The sequence below is a fragment of the Plectropomus leopardus genome, chromosome 13 (genome assembly GCF_026936395.1).
Source record: "Plectropomus leopardus strain MGB_pleo_1.0 chromosome 13, ASM2693639v1, whole genome shotgun sequence".
Lineage (NCBI taxonomy): Eukaryota > Metazoa > Chordata > Actinopteri > Perciformes > Serranidae > Plectropomus > Plectropomus leopardus.
This window is the reverse complement of record NC_142188.1, coordinates 17,678,099-17,691,779: the sequence shown is the minus strand read 5'-3', so window position 1 is coordinate 17,691,779 and position 13,681 is coordinate 17,678,099. Positions and strand designations below refer to the sequence as shown.

The 13,681-nt window shown below is 41.2% G+C and overlaps 1 long non-coding RNA gene across 1 annotated transcript in view; it reads right to left on the bottom strand.

The window, feature by feature from the left end:
- LOC121955028 (uncharacterized) overlaps nt 1–13,681 on the bottom strand; it is a 57,090-nt gene that overhangs the window by 26,590 nt on the left and 16,819 nt on the right. The window lies entirely within an intron of this gene.

Sequence of the window (13,681 nt, the reverse complement as noted above, 5' to 3'; positions counted from 1 at the left end):
GCTGTCCTCCGCTTCCTGCCTCCTTCTTGTTGCTAATACATGACGCTGCAGAATATTTGTCGATGCGAAAGTGGCTCAAACAGCAATTTTTCTCTGCATCAAAAAGACAGTAGACCTCATCTATAATGCATTATGAGGACATTCATTGTGAATTATGATGCATTCATAAAGGTTTCTGACTACACTCATAAACATATAATGCTTACTGATGTACTATATCAATAACCATAAAACATTACAGATGTGACTTATAAGTAAGTATAAATGTCTTCCGGATGCTTTTGAGTAGTTATAAACTATGATACTGTATGGACTGTTGTAGCATACCATGAGTCCTTACAGTTGACTGTTGATGTGTGTATAGGTGAGTATAAGTATTCATAATGCATTGTAAGCCCCATCAGTCAAGAGCATCCATAAGACACTTGATGCTTATAATTTATCATAAGTCACATCTATAGTGTTGATACAGTGCATCGGTAAGCATTATTTGTGTTTATGAATATAGTCATAAAGCATTATGAATGCCTTATAATTCATTATGAATGCCCTCATAATGTATCATAGATGCTGTATTATATGCAGCATTTTCCTTCCACCTGCTCTGATACATGACATTCATTTTGTGGTAAGATCTGATCTTTCCAAACTGGCTACTCAAGTACACTTTGCTCTTGGTTTTTATGTACTTAAAGCCCTGTGAAATACTGGAGCCTTATTTTACAAGGTTTCCCCGAAAACAACTAGGCAGCCCAAAGACAACCCTTTCAAGCCGTTAGATTTTCTGTGACTCAATCCTTTGCAAACACTGCCCCTCATGGGAACTGAGAAATCGCCTAACTATTTCAGCAACAAAAATACACAAAATGTGTCCAGGAATTAATGACTAAATTCAAGCATATCAAATATGGTAGAAATGGGGTGGAGTAATCAGCTATGTCTGGAAAGGAAATTTACTCTTAACAAAAGTCTGATTTGATCACAGCTGACAAGTCCACCCAGAAAGAAAACAGTGAAGCTGTGAAGTGGTCACTCGCTAGGATGAAACAGCTGCTGCGCAAACAGGAAAGAAATACTTGAAAGCACCTGGGTTCACAGAGTGTAATCACACACATTCAGCATCCTTTCATGCACTTTCAGCATACTGTATTTCTATAAACACACATGGAGGTGCACACATACTGGGAGCAAGTATAGCGGACTTCACAGATTATCTGAACTAATATTAGGTCTTAAAATCTTTTTATTCTGTTGAACTTTTTAACCAGAGAAAATGCAAGGTAGAGATAACATCGTGCAGTTTCTCTTGTTCTTTGGGAACATCTCACTACCTTGGAAGCTCAAATTATCTCATCACACTTGCAGACACTAGATCAGGCATGTCAAACTGGTCCACAGGGGGGGCGGTGTGGCTGCAGGTTTTTGTGCCAACCAACCAAGAGCACACAGTTTGACCAATCAACTGTCTGAAGACGGAGATCAGTTGTTAAATGGGTCAAGTCTGGTGTGCTGCTACTTGGTTGGAAACAAAACCTGCAGCCACACCGGCCCCCCTGTGGACCAGTTTGACATGCCTGCACTAGATACTAGTGTCTGGGACTGGCCTCAAGAGAATGTGATTTTGTAAGATTACATCTCCAGCGCAGCATGGACATCCAAAGTGAACCCAAGCAAACCAAATTGCTCAATCGAAATGAATCAGAATAGAAGAAAGAAAGCAATTTGAGTTTTTAAAAAAAGAGTTGAGGACATACCACCAAACACCACTCATAAACCCTTTGCTCTGCAGTTCTCATTTTATCCTTACAGGCCCACTTCCTGTTTGCCGCACGTGTTTTTATTTGGGAGGCCCCCTTTGCCACCCCACCCTGACCTGATGGGGACCACAGACGGCTGCACAATGGAGACTGTGTGTGCTCCCTGAATGACAGACCTGTCCATACAAGCTAAGGAACCCCCCTCCCTTCGAACACACACACGCACACACACACACAAACAACTGCAGTGCATAACAGGTTTTGCAATCATCTCTTTTGGAAGCAGTGTTCCATAGTTTTATGAGGCAGACAGATATGAAGAGGGATTTCTGTGATCAAATTTCAGATTATTGAGCAGGACTGTCTTCACTGATGGCTGTTTTGATAATACGAACTGTTGTGCCATCTTTGTGATGACGTGCTTTATATCACGTTCGCATGATGAGCTGCTACTGATGAGAATGCTCATTTGCGCTTTCTCCCACTTATAATTGATTGTTATGTTGCATGTGTACAGTATGTGAATGTGTTTCCATGTGCTCATGGATCATAAGCAGAACACCTGATGTAACTCATCACCTGCAATTGTTAATATTTGCAGATAAGGAGATGCTCTCCTGAATAATGAATGCATTTGCATAATTGCCCCATCCAGTTGAGTGAAAAACACATTATGAGACACATTCAATTTTAATGTCAGGCCCATTGAGAGACTAAATGAATAGTCAGTGAGATATAATGACTTATAGAAGCAAAGAGAGCGCTTGCAAATTAGTACAATGCCTTTTCATAGGGGCTAGTAAAATGTTATCTTCTTCTTTATGTGCTTATTGCACGAGCATTGAGGTGAATGTATCTTTGTGTGTGTGTGTGTGTGTGTGTGTGTGTGTGTGTGTGTGTGTGTGCTTATGCACGTACTTACCCCCCACCACCCCAATCCTCTCCTCTACACTATGAGATTTATTGCAAAACAGCCCTGTGAGAGAGTACACATGCTCTGCCCAGTCTCCGTACTGCACCCTGACAATTACTGCTATATATACCGCTCCAAATGAGAGCCATGAACCGGCGTGATTATAGGGTGGAGCAGGAGCAAAGAGGGAGAGAGGAGGGGGGACGAAAAAGTAAGGCAAGTTGAGAGAAAAAGGGAGAGGGAGAGGAGAAGGGCGACAGGCAATACAAGTGGAAGTGGCTGAAGTCTGCTGTAAATTGTATTGTGCACTTTTCATAAATCACAGTGTGTGTGACACACTACGCTTTAGTCTGAACAGCTTCCTTTTTGAAATAGTGAAGTGGGAGGGATGAGATTAAAGGGATGAGAAGCATGCAGGGAATGAGCAGCATCTTCTCGACTTTGAAGATGATGACCTCTGTCTGCATACTTCTCCTCGATAAATTACACAGCTTCACATGCAAGATTACTGTACATGGCACCAGTTACAATAACGTTTGGTAAAGAGGTGCTGCCCTCTTCTGGAAATGAGGGAAGAAAAATAAATGGAATATCAAGGAGAAGTTGAAAAAGTGACCATCGGAGCATTTCCATATCAAAAATGTTCAGATTTTCTTTTTAAACAAAACAAACAAAAAACAACATGCAGATCATTTTTTTTTGTTGTATAAATTGTCCACAGTGCACACTGAGATAGGAAAGCAAATAGATTTCTGAGAGCCTGACAAGTAAATACACACAAAAGCAGAGAATAAAGGACCTCATGCAGCAACACCTTTCTAAATTCTTCCTGTAATTTCTCTGAACCCGTTCAGATCCCCCGACCATTCAGTCGATCACAGCTTTCCTTGGATGCCTCTATGTATAATTACTGTCATCTGACTCCGCCCAAATGCGCAGACTTATTTGATGGGATGTCTTTAAGCCAATCACGGTGTTGCACATCATCTGAAGTAGACTGCAGTGAAGACATGCCCCCCTTTTTTAACAAGCATGGCGGCCCTTGAGGAAAGGCGGAAGTGCAAGAAACACGTCAGTCTATAAAACATATTGTTAGAATAGAATATTTGTGTTTAAACAGTTTTTAAAGTAAACACATGATATTATTTTACTTATACATGTCAAAATATCACAAGAAAGCTTCATACCTTACTCAGGTTTTTTTTTTTAATTAACCATCCATTGGAGTGTCAAGTCAACTCCAGATGTGACAAAAACTGTCAGAATATAAATCTGCTCTTACCATTAATATTCGTAACACCACCTCAACACAATATAAGGGCAATTGTTGTCCCTTTGAGATTTGCCACCAAAAAAAAAAAAAGCTGTCATAAGATCTTTTACAGCAGTGAAACTGATGTACTGTTTAACTTAAAGTGTCAGCACTGGTGTTTCAGGAAAAAACAAACAAACAAAAAATGGAACAAGATTTTAATTTCTTAATCTTGTTGGTCTTCATTTGCTTCTGTAGTGTAGCTGAATATAAGTGGCATGATATCAATAAACAGGGTTCCCACACATTTTCATTCAAAACGTTGCCACACATCACACTACTACTACTACAACTTTCCCAAAAAAATCATTTATTTCTATATCCATGACTTTTCCAGGCCTGGAAAATGAGACTGTGAAAGTCCATGACTTTTCCAGGTTTTCCAAAACTGTGAGAACCCTGAATACACTCAAGTAAAAGTACCTAAATTTTCTCTAAAGAGGTTCCTCAAATATAAAATGTATGTTTCTGTACTACACGAGCAATGTGTGAACTATGAAAATAAGATGTTTTCTCTTATATTGGTAAAGGTGCTATCAACCACTAGTAAAATTTTCAACCTAAGAGAATAGTAAAAACAAGAAAACAAAGGTAAATCCCAGATATCAATGGGTTACAAAATAAGAGCAAATCCTAGCTACAAACAAAAATAAGAGAACATTATAACAGCTCCTGCATGAGGCCAGATGTTTGACACAAATGTGAAGAAACTTCCACAGGCTACAAGCAGTCAGCCTCCATACTTCCTCTGCATCTATCTCTCACTTTTCCAGTGGCGGTCAACACTGAGCTCGTCACTTCAGCTGAGTGACAGGCTGCTGTCAGTCACAGGGCTGCCCCGACTGTGCAGTCACCTCCGCCCGGCTGTCTGCCGACATCAAGCTGCATAAAAAGCCGCATCTCAAGAAAGATTGATAACATGGGAACTGATGCCACAGCAAAAATTCCCACATATGATGTATGGAAGTGCTGGATATAATAGATGCCAGTTGTTGCAGAGCTCAGGCCCCGGTGATGAGCCATTTACTAAATAGATCAGCCTACCTAATGGGGTCATGAGACTGTGGGAAAAGAGTTGAACTGGGATGTGTTGAGTAGAGAATGGGCTGTTCTTTCAACCCCCTCCTCCATGAGCAGAAACCATCCCTGTGGGGGGAAAAGCAGCAGGATCATATTACCCATGGACCAGTTTTCATCGTACAGAAACCCACGCTCTGCCTCACTCCAGCGGCTCGCATAATTGGAAGCATCTTGGCATGAAGATAGAGTCAAGGTGGCATATCAATGGGCGCGTACTCCAAGGGCATGCAGATAAGAAAAGGCTGCTTCTCTTAACAGGTCTTGTCCATGATAGGGTCACTGGCCCTCCCTAAAAAGACAGCAGGCTGAGTGTTGACTCACATACAAATAGCTATAGCTGATCAGTGATGTGCAGCCTTGTTGTACAATTTACTCCCAGTGGCGCTCATCCCTAACACCAACAAGAAACTGTTTTGTTACCAAGCCTTGTCTCATTATGTATGCATGTAGAGCAGCGGAGAATTCCTGCAGCTCAGGAGAAAGACACCAAGCGGTGATATTTTTGCAGTGACTTAGTGCAACATAACTGATGTGAACAGTGATTTGCTGTGAAAGGAGGACATAAGTATGTCCAGTTTTATCAGGGATTTTGAAGTCAATATTTCAATCAAAAGTGTAGTCTAGTGATTTAGAGTTGGATTCTATAAAATCTGGTGCCCTTGCAATGGACAGAACATTACAGTTCCCACAGTTTAATATCCTAATTAGAAGACAGAGTCTGCAGAGGACAGGATAGAGTTTGTTCTGTTTCCGTTTTCAATCCGAGGAGTATTGACCAATCATGTTTGAACAGCAGGTGCACACTTAGCATGTTCGCATCCCTAGTCTTCACATATTGCAGCTTTTTGAGATAGCGACCCGAAATGAAAACAGTCACTTGAAAACTGCCAAAGATGACATCATTTAGCATGGTTTGTATTTGTTTTTGTTATGGTATGTCAAATATATGCAAAAACTTGTGCATTATTCAAACAGGTGTTTCATGCCATTAACTGTATTCCACAGTTTTGCATTACATTGTATAATACTTATTAAACTTAAAACTAAAAATTAGTTTTTAATGTTTCTCTGACATTTCATACATTGATTCAGTCCTGCAAAGTACTTCTCATATGGCTGTAATAAAAATGGTCAGTTCCTGTCTCCCGCCTACCAGTTCTGCCTCAGCAAAGCATCCTCCATCGCCCCACTGCTTCCCATCCTGCTACAGTATCCACTCCGCTCTACGCCTCTCCAGTAGCGGGACTTCTCCGCCTCTGCACAAATAAAATTGTGTGCCAAGCCGCATTAACTCTGCATCCTTATCACCTTTCTGACTTGAGACATTTTATGAGCGGGAGTCCTCAGTCCCCTCAGACTCCAACAACAAGAGCCATGCTTTACGCACTGCTGCATCACCGCCACCACTGTTTACTAGAAACTATTATCATTTAACGGCATGTACACTACGAAAGGTCACATTTTGGACTTCAATTTATCACATCTCATTATGTGATATATTTATAATGCAGCTTTAAAGCTGTTCCTGAGCGGGGGGTTAGGTAGAAATGAGCAAAGTTGTGGTGAAGTTAAACATAAAAACAGCCATGTGTACACACCTAGTTGAGGCAGAAGACCTGCTGTGGCCTCTGCTGCCAGCCTAAACCAGCTCTCTGGGCTCTCTTAAAGTTTCTGCCCACGCAAACACTGACCGCACTGGCCCCTGCTGTCTCTGAAATAGCCATTTATGCTTACTGAGAAGAAAATGACTCAATAGAGTGCTGGGAATGTGTGCATATTTCCACAAAAATCCTATAAAAAAGTGTCAAATAACGTGGAAGTATCTAATTTTAAATGAAAAAGCCAGTGGCATGTTGTATATTGGTCAACATGCTCCACCAGGACTAATTCATTTCATGCTCCTACAACTTAAATGTTTGGTCTGATAATTTTTGCTCTTAGTATGCATCCACTGTTCCCTGAATCAACTTGTTTTCATTTCAGCGACATCACTCTGGTTTGCACTCGACAGCATTAGTATATGCAAAACCTCATAATCATGCTACGGCTTTGGCCCCTTGTGGTTTCTACGGCAGTGACTTAATTCTGCTCCACTAATCATAATAATTATAGATATTACAGTATCCTTGGTAATTACTGTAGAGCACTGGCTCCTATCTTTTAATGGATGCTTAAACAAACAGATTTCAGATAAGTTTGGGAAGAAAACTAATCTATGGCCTCTGAGGGGAGATCAATCAGGTGAAGGGGTTGGGGTTGGGAGGGTGTAAAAGTGTGGCGTTCGGTAATTAATACAGAATGCAGTAAGAGATGGAACCTGGCTCTTCCTTTTTTTTTTTTCAATTTGCGTCCCTTTCATCCCTACATCCCTCCTTCTCTCTGTGCCTTTGCCACATTATTTATCTCCGCTGTCACACCATTGTTGTGATTATGGATGTCATGCAGCCGTAAAGCGCTCCACGATCAATAGGCCTGAAATTAAACCAAAAAATGAATTTCCGCAGTGTCGGCCACATACACTCCTGAGCAGGAATTACCTTGCAGGAGAATGGCTGATTATCCCACTGAGACAGCGACAGAAACGCAGGAGGAGGCATACTGCTTGACTGTGGCTGGCAGTCAGTGCGAGGATAGTTTTACTGCATTTTTTTTTTTTTTTTACAGCTACAGACCACAAAACACATGGCACATGTGTTAAAACTTTGTTTAAACAAACCCTCAAACACCAATATAAATTCAGCAAAACATCTGAATTCTTGTAGCAGGACTAGTTGCACTCATATGACCATTGAACACTATCCGATATCCCATATTACAGCTTGAATAGGTTGAGAGATTTAATACTAAATGTCTGCAATGTAACAAGTGCGATTGTTCATGATGACACAGGCCAACTAAGGAGATGATGTAGTCATTTTTTTCAGGACTGAGATCAATACACTATTAGGCATGATGAGATGAAAAAGTACCCATAACTTCTATCATTGGGTCATTCGGAGAAGCCTGCGGACCAGGAGATTTTGGTCACATGGCAAGACCTCCACTGATGAAAAACACAACACAATACACCGATCAGCCAAAACATTAAAACCACCGACAGCTGAAGTGAATAACATTGATCATCTTGTTACAATGCAATGCTCTGCTGGGAAACCTTGGGTCCTGGTATTCATGTGGATGCCATCTGATACACACCACCCACCAAAACACTGTTATAAACCAAAAAAAAAAAAAAAACCTTATTGCAACTCCCCTATGACAGTGGCCCCCCAGCATGAAAATGCACCATGCCACACAGCAAACACTTCCCGGAAATGGCTTAAGAAACTTGGAACAACCCTTAAGGAATATGACAAAGAGCTCAAAGCATCAACCTGGCCTTCAAGTTCCTCAGATCCTACTCTGATTAAGCATCGATGGGACGTGCCGATATTCCACCTCACAACCATCAAGACTCAAAGGATCTGCCACCAATGCCACCCTGCTGCCAGAAACCTAAGGACATTCACTGAATGACCTGAGGAATGTGACAAAGTGCTCAAGGTCTCCACCTGGCCTACAACTTCCCCATATCCCAATCTGATTGAGCATCAATGGGACATGCTGCCATGATGCAACCCACAGGACCCAGCAGCCCTCCAACAAGACAATGCACCATGCCTTATCATAAAAACTGCTCAGGAATGGCCTGACATGACAAAGAGCTCAAGGCGTTGCACTGGCCTCTAAACTACCCCGACCCTAATCTGAAAAAGCATTTGTTGGGTGTGCCAGTACCCTAGAGGTACTTGTGATCAACAGTGGGGCTCCCATATATCGGACTTGGCTCTGACCTGTGGAAGCATGGACAATAGACCTCGGGGGGTGTCCTCTGGTTTCTGGAACCACAGCGTTGGTGGCAGATCCGTTGAGCCCTGTGGGTTGTAAAGTGGGATACCATTAATTCTTTATCAGATTGGGATCTGGGGAAGTCGCCTTGAGCTTTTTGCCACGTTCCTTGGGCCATTCCTGAGCAGTTTTATCGTGTGGCATGATGCATTGTTTTACTGCAGGGGCCACTACCATCAGGGAGCGCCGTCGCCATGAGGTGGTGTTCTTGGTCTGTAATGGTGTTTGGGTGGGTGAAGTGCGCCAAGTGGCATCCACATGAATAACAGGATCCAAGATTTCCCAGCAGAACATTGCAATGAAACAATATGAGCGATGTTATTCAATTCACCAGCCAGTGGTTTTATGTTTTGGCTGATTGGTGTAATTAACCCTCTGATACCTGAACAAATTGACTTGATTTCTTTCAAAAACATGGGAGGATGGTGACAAGCAACTGAACAAGAAGTAGCCCCCCAAAGTAGCAAGAGATTAGAAAAAAAATCCAAAAACATAAGAACATTACCTGACAATAACCCCTCGCCCCAAAAGTACAAAAAAAAAAAAAAAAGAGAAAGAGAAAAAAGTTTGCCAGACATTTCTTGGCAAGTTTCTTATTATGTTTTTTTCCATACTTTTGAAGGAAATCAAACCAGTTTTTCTTAGGTTATGTGCTTATAAAAGGTGTCTGAATACAGCAGAAGAAGTTTAGGAGAATGCTCAAAAGAACCATAAAAAGAAGGGTGTTACAGGAAGTAGAAAAGGTTCCTTAAAAAGGTGTAGTAAAGATGTGCATCCTGTAATCTGAGATTATGGCCAGTTTAATGGCCAGTTGTTGCAGTCATTTTGGAAAGCAAAAAGCATAATAGAAAACTTGCAGTATTCTTTGTTTTTGGACTGTATCCACTTTGCTATCTGTCTTGCGCTGTCCACACCACTTGCTATTTATCCTAAGCAACTGACACAGAGCTACAGAGAGAGGACAGGGATGTCAGGGGAAGTGTTTTCATGCTTCAAAGACGCCTAGTGTAGCTCTCTTAAACCAGCCTGCTCTTCCAGCATCTTCGCCTCTGCCCATCCCTCCACCGGAGATGGACGCATCCTTTTGTTTCTCACTTGTTTCCCGTGTCCCTCATTTAGAATCGATTTGCTATTAATGCCCAAGCATCACAGAGGGAGGGTGACAGGGGGTCGAGGTGGCTGCAACTGCTTGACAGGCTTCTTCATCTCCAAACAGGAAGTTTGGTTTACATCAGCCATGGGGCGGGAACTGTCATCAGAAGACCTCAGGGCTAATGGGCTGGATTTATGCGCCCCTCTCCTCCTCTCAGTGTGAACCAAGTTGGGAGAAGCTTAAGTCACTGATCTGAGGTCTTTTCAGTGCTTTCTTCAATGGTTTTAGATTAAGGTGTGGAGACAGAGAGCTGATGCAAGATCTACGCCTTGGAGAAACTTAAAAATTATGATTTGTCCCTGTGTGAAATCTAATCTTAAATCCGGGCAGCGTTATCATTTTAATGCATTTATATAACAAGTACTTTTCCTAAAGTAATTTCTTTCCTTTCCCCCTAACTTGACACGTCAAGACAAATTTCGTTCATCACTCCTCCAAGGAGCCCGGTGCTGGGCAGTAACCACAGTTTGGTTTTCAAATCAATTTGACAAATCCTCTGAGAATTGTAAAACTGTCTTAGAGCAAATAATGGCCTGACACTCTGCATTAGCAGAAAAGATATGACTCAAGACTGACATCCAACTCCATGTGGCTCCTGGGTTTACACAGAAACAGCATGTTCTTATGGTGAGATGTCAATAAAGGTTAGCATTTGAACACACAAAGGACAGCCAGACCTGGAAGCAAAGTATATGATAGCTCAATGCAGTCACCAGCTTCATCTAAAAGTGATGAAAATGTCATGTGACTTGTGTCCTGATTTAACTGTCTGCACCACCTCAAATGTGACAATATGCATACAACCAATCAACAATATATATCCTTCACATATCACAATGACTTCCTGTCTTTCCTGCTGTATCATTTCTTTTGCTGCTGCACTTTTCTCCTTACTTCATCTCTCTCGCATCCTCGTGAGCATCGCAGTGACTGAGCTCATTCTCAACTATTTATTTGCTTTATTTCCTGAGATCAGCTATAAAGAACAAACACTATTAAGCCAGCCAATCAATAAGGGACATCAGTGCTCTTATCCCCCCCTCTCTCCACAAAATAGATTTATATCTTCTGCCTGAGCAACATAAATCACATATTCATACATTAAATTAAAAATGTGATTGATAGCAATGCAGAGAGTGTGTACAAAACCTCATGATGTAAAAAAAAACAAATATTAGTTGGGGACTGCGGAGGGTGAAGAGAAAACAAACACTGTTTTTCAAGTGTAATTCTTCACAGTCCTGTGAGGACGTCTGAGTTCAGGAGATGTGTTGGAAAACTGACAGTTGGTAGAACTGTAGCCACAGAAGCAGATCATGTAAATAATTATCAGCATCAAATATAAACTTGGTGTTACTGTACAGCTCCACTATAGAGGCTGTAAGAAGAATAGCAAAAAGGCTAATAGGGTCCAAGAGACATTTATCTTGACTTTAAAGGAGCTGGTCAGCTTCCAGCCACAATCCTGTGCATGCCACTCTGCAAGGCGAAGTGTGTGTAGAGAAACAGGTTCATTCACAAAGTGACACTTAATGGGATATATACAGATTGTGTCATGCATTACAGGGCCCAGTGGTTATGGGAGCATTCCAGAGGAGAGAGGCAGAGAAATATGGCAGCATCCATCAGAGGCTGGGCCAGAGAGGAAAAGGTGCAGGAACAGAGAGGGGACGGGAGCTGGGGGTTGGGGGGCTGCCAAGGACATTTAAGAGAGCTGTCAGGGAAGGCTGATCTATGAAGGACCCTGTTGGCTAAACCTATATCCCCACATCTGAGGATATGTGTGTGTGCGATGGAAAGTGCAGTCGCACCAACGCATGCTGTAACACATGCGCTCATACCCTGGAGGGGGAGTATAGTAGAGCAGTCTCAGTGCACAGGTTCAAAGATCACAGATAGAGCTCATCGACACAGAAAATCAAATGATTTCAAATGTGTATTCTGAGCATGAGATGAAACAGAGTATAAAAAACTGTAGGAGGGTAAACAACAACAAATAAACTGTTCAACTGTAAAAAACTGCTTGTTTTCCGGGAAAAAAGTATATGAAACAGAAAAAGGTGTTTAGTTTTAAGTTATAGTTAACATTTTTGTCAATGATGCCACAAAAAAATCACAACAGAGTGATTAATTAAAGCATTTCAATTACATAACCAGATCACAGACTACAACAACAAAACCCTTAAATTACAAAGAAAATATAATTACAGCCAATGTCAAAACTGATTAAAAAGTTCATCTTTGTTGCTTTTGAGGCAAAGCAGACTTAAGGTGAGATTTAATATAACAGAAAATGGGATCCACTTCCAGTAACAGCTCACACAGTCTATTTTCCTCCACAATATTTTTCAATCTGCCAACCTCAAATAGCTAGAGAGAAGAATACCACCTTTTAAAATTGCTCACTATCAGGATCTTTGGTTACATTTAAAGGGGCACTCACCTCCACCAATTTGTCATGTAACATTTCACACAGGACTCTTAAATAAAAGACAGCCCAATTTTGCAGAAGTTTTGTTCCTTCTGCCAAAGATTCTAAATAAGATACCTTGTATACGTGTGTGCACAGTGCGTGTGTGTTTTGTCAACCAAGTGCTTGAGCTGCTCATTATGAATAATAGCAAATACGGTTTAATGTTCTGCTAATTGAGAGTATACAACACAGGTGTTACACACTGGGGCCTGGGGACCAGAACTTGGCGTCTAATCCAGCTCACTTCATGACTCTGCACACCAAATATTGGTGTGCATGTGAGGACTAAGAGGTGTCAGATTTCAGAAGCAGGCCAAGGTGAGTAGCCTACTGCTTATAAAATGCTGCTTCAGTGACTTTTCCAGCAGAATACAGTTCTCTGAAAAAAACAAGACTTATTTGCATTGTGTTTAAAGATTTACTTAATATTGTGAAAAATATCATCAATCAGCAGTTTCAGCATAAAAGAATCTGTATCAGACTTCTGTCCTGAAACAGGCTGAGCTACTAATTCTTACATAAACTGTATTTTGGAAGGCTGCAAGCACTTTACCAATGTGCTGACAGGAGTAAAGAAGAGAACGGTCACAGACAAAAACAGGACCCCCGGGAGACCAGTGTTCAAAACCGAGTAGACTTTGAGTGAACTTTGATGTGCGTCCTCACCATGTTTCTTTTCCCAAACCTAAACATTGTTACTTTACTTGCCTAATCCTAACCTCCATAACTTTATGTTTAGATTTATAAGTGTTTTGTGAGGTAGAGAATAACTTAACCTGCTTCCTCCATAGCTTGTACTTTTAGTGTTTAGTGTGATGATGCCAGCATTAACAAGGAGTGGAAATATATGGAAAAACACACATAATAACAATGAGTAGTAGACTAACTGAATGTGAAAAAACTGACATATTTTTCAAATTTAACTCATTTTTCCTGAAACATTTTGGGCTGCTCATCATCTGTTTTGTAAGTGGATGAACATACTTTTTTTTTTTTAACACTAAAATGAAGGGAAAATTTGGAGGCGCTTTTTTTATAGGTTATTATGCAATGGTTTTACTGGTCTGGCCCACTTGAGATCAAATTGGGCTGTGGGTGGCTTGTG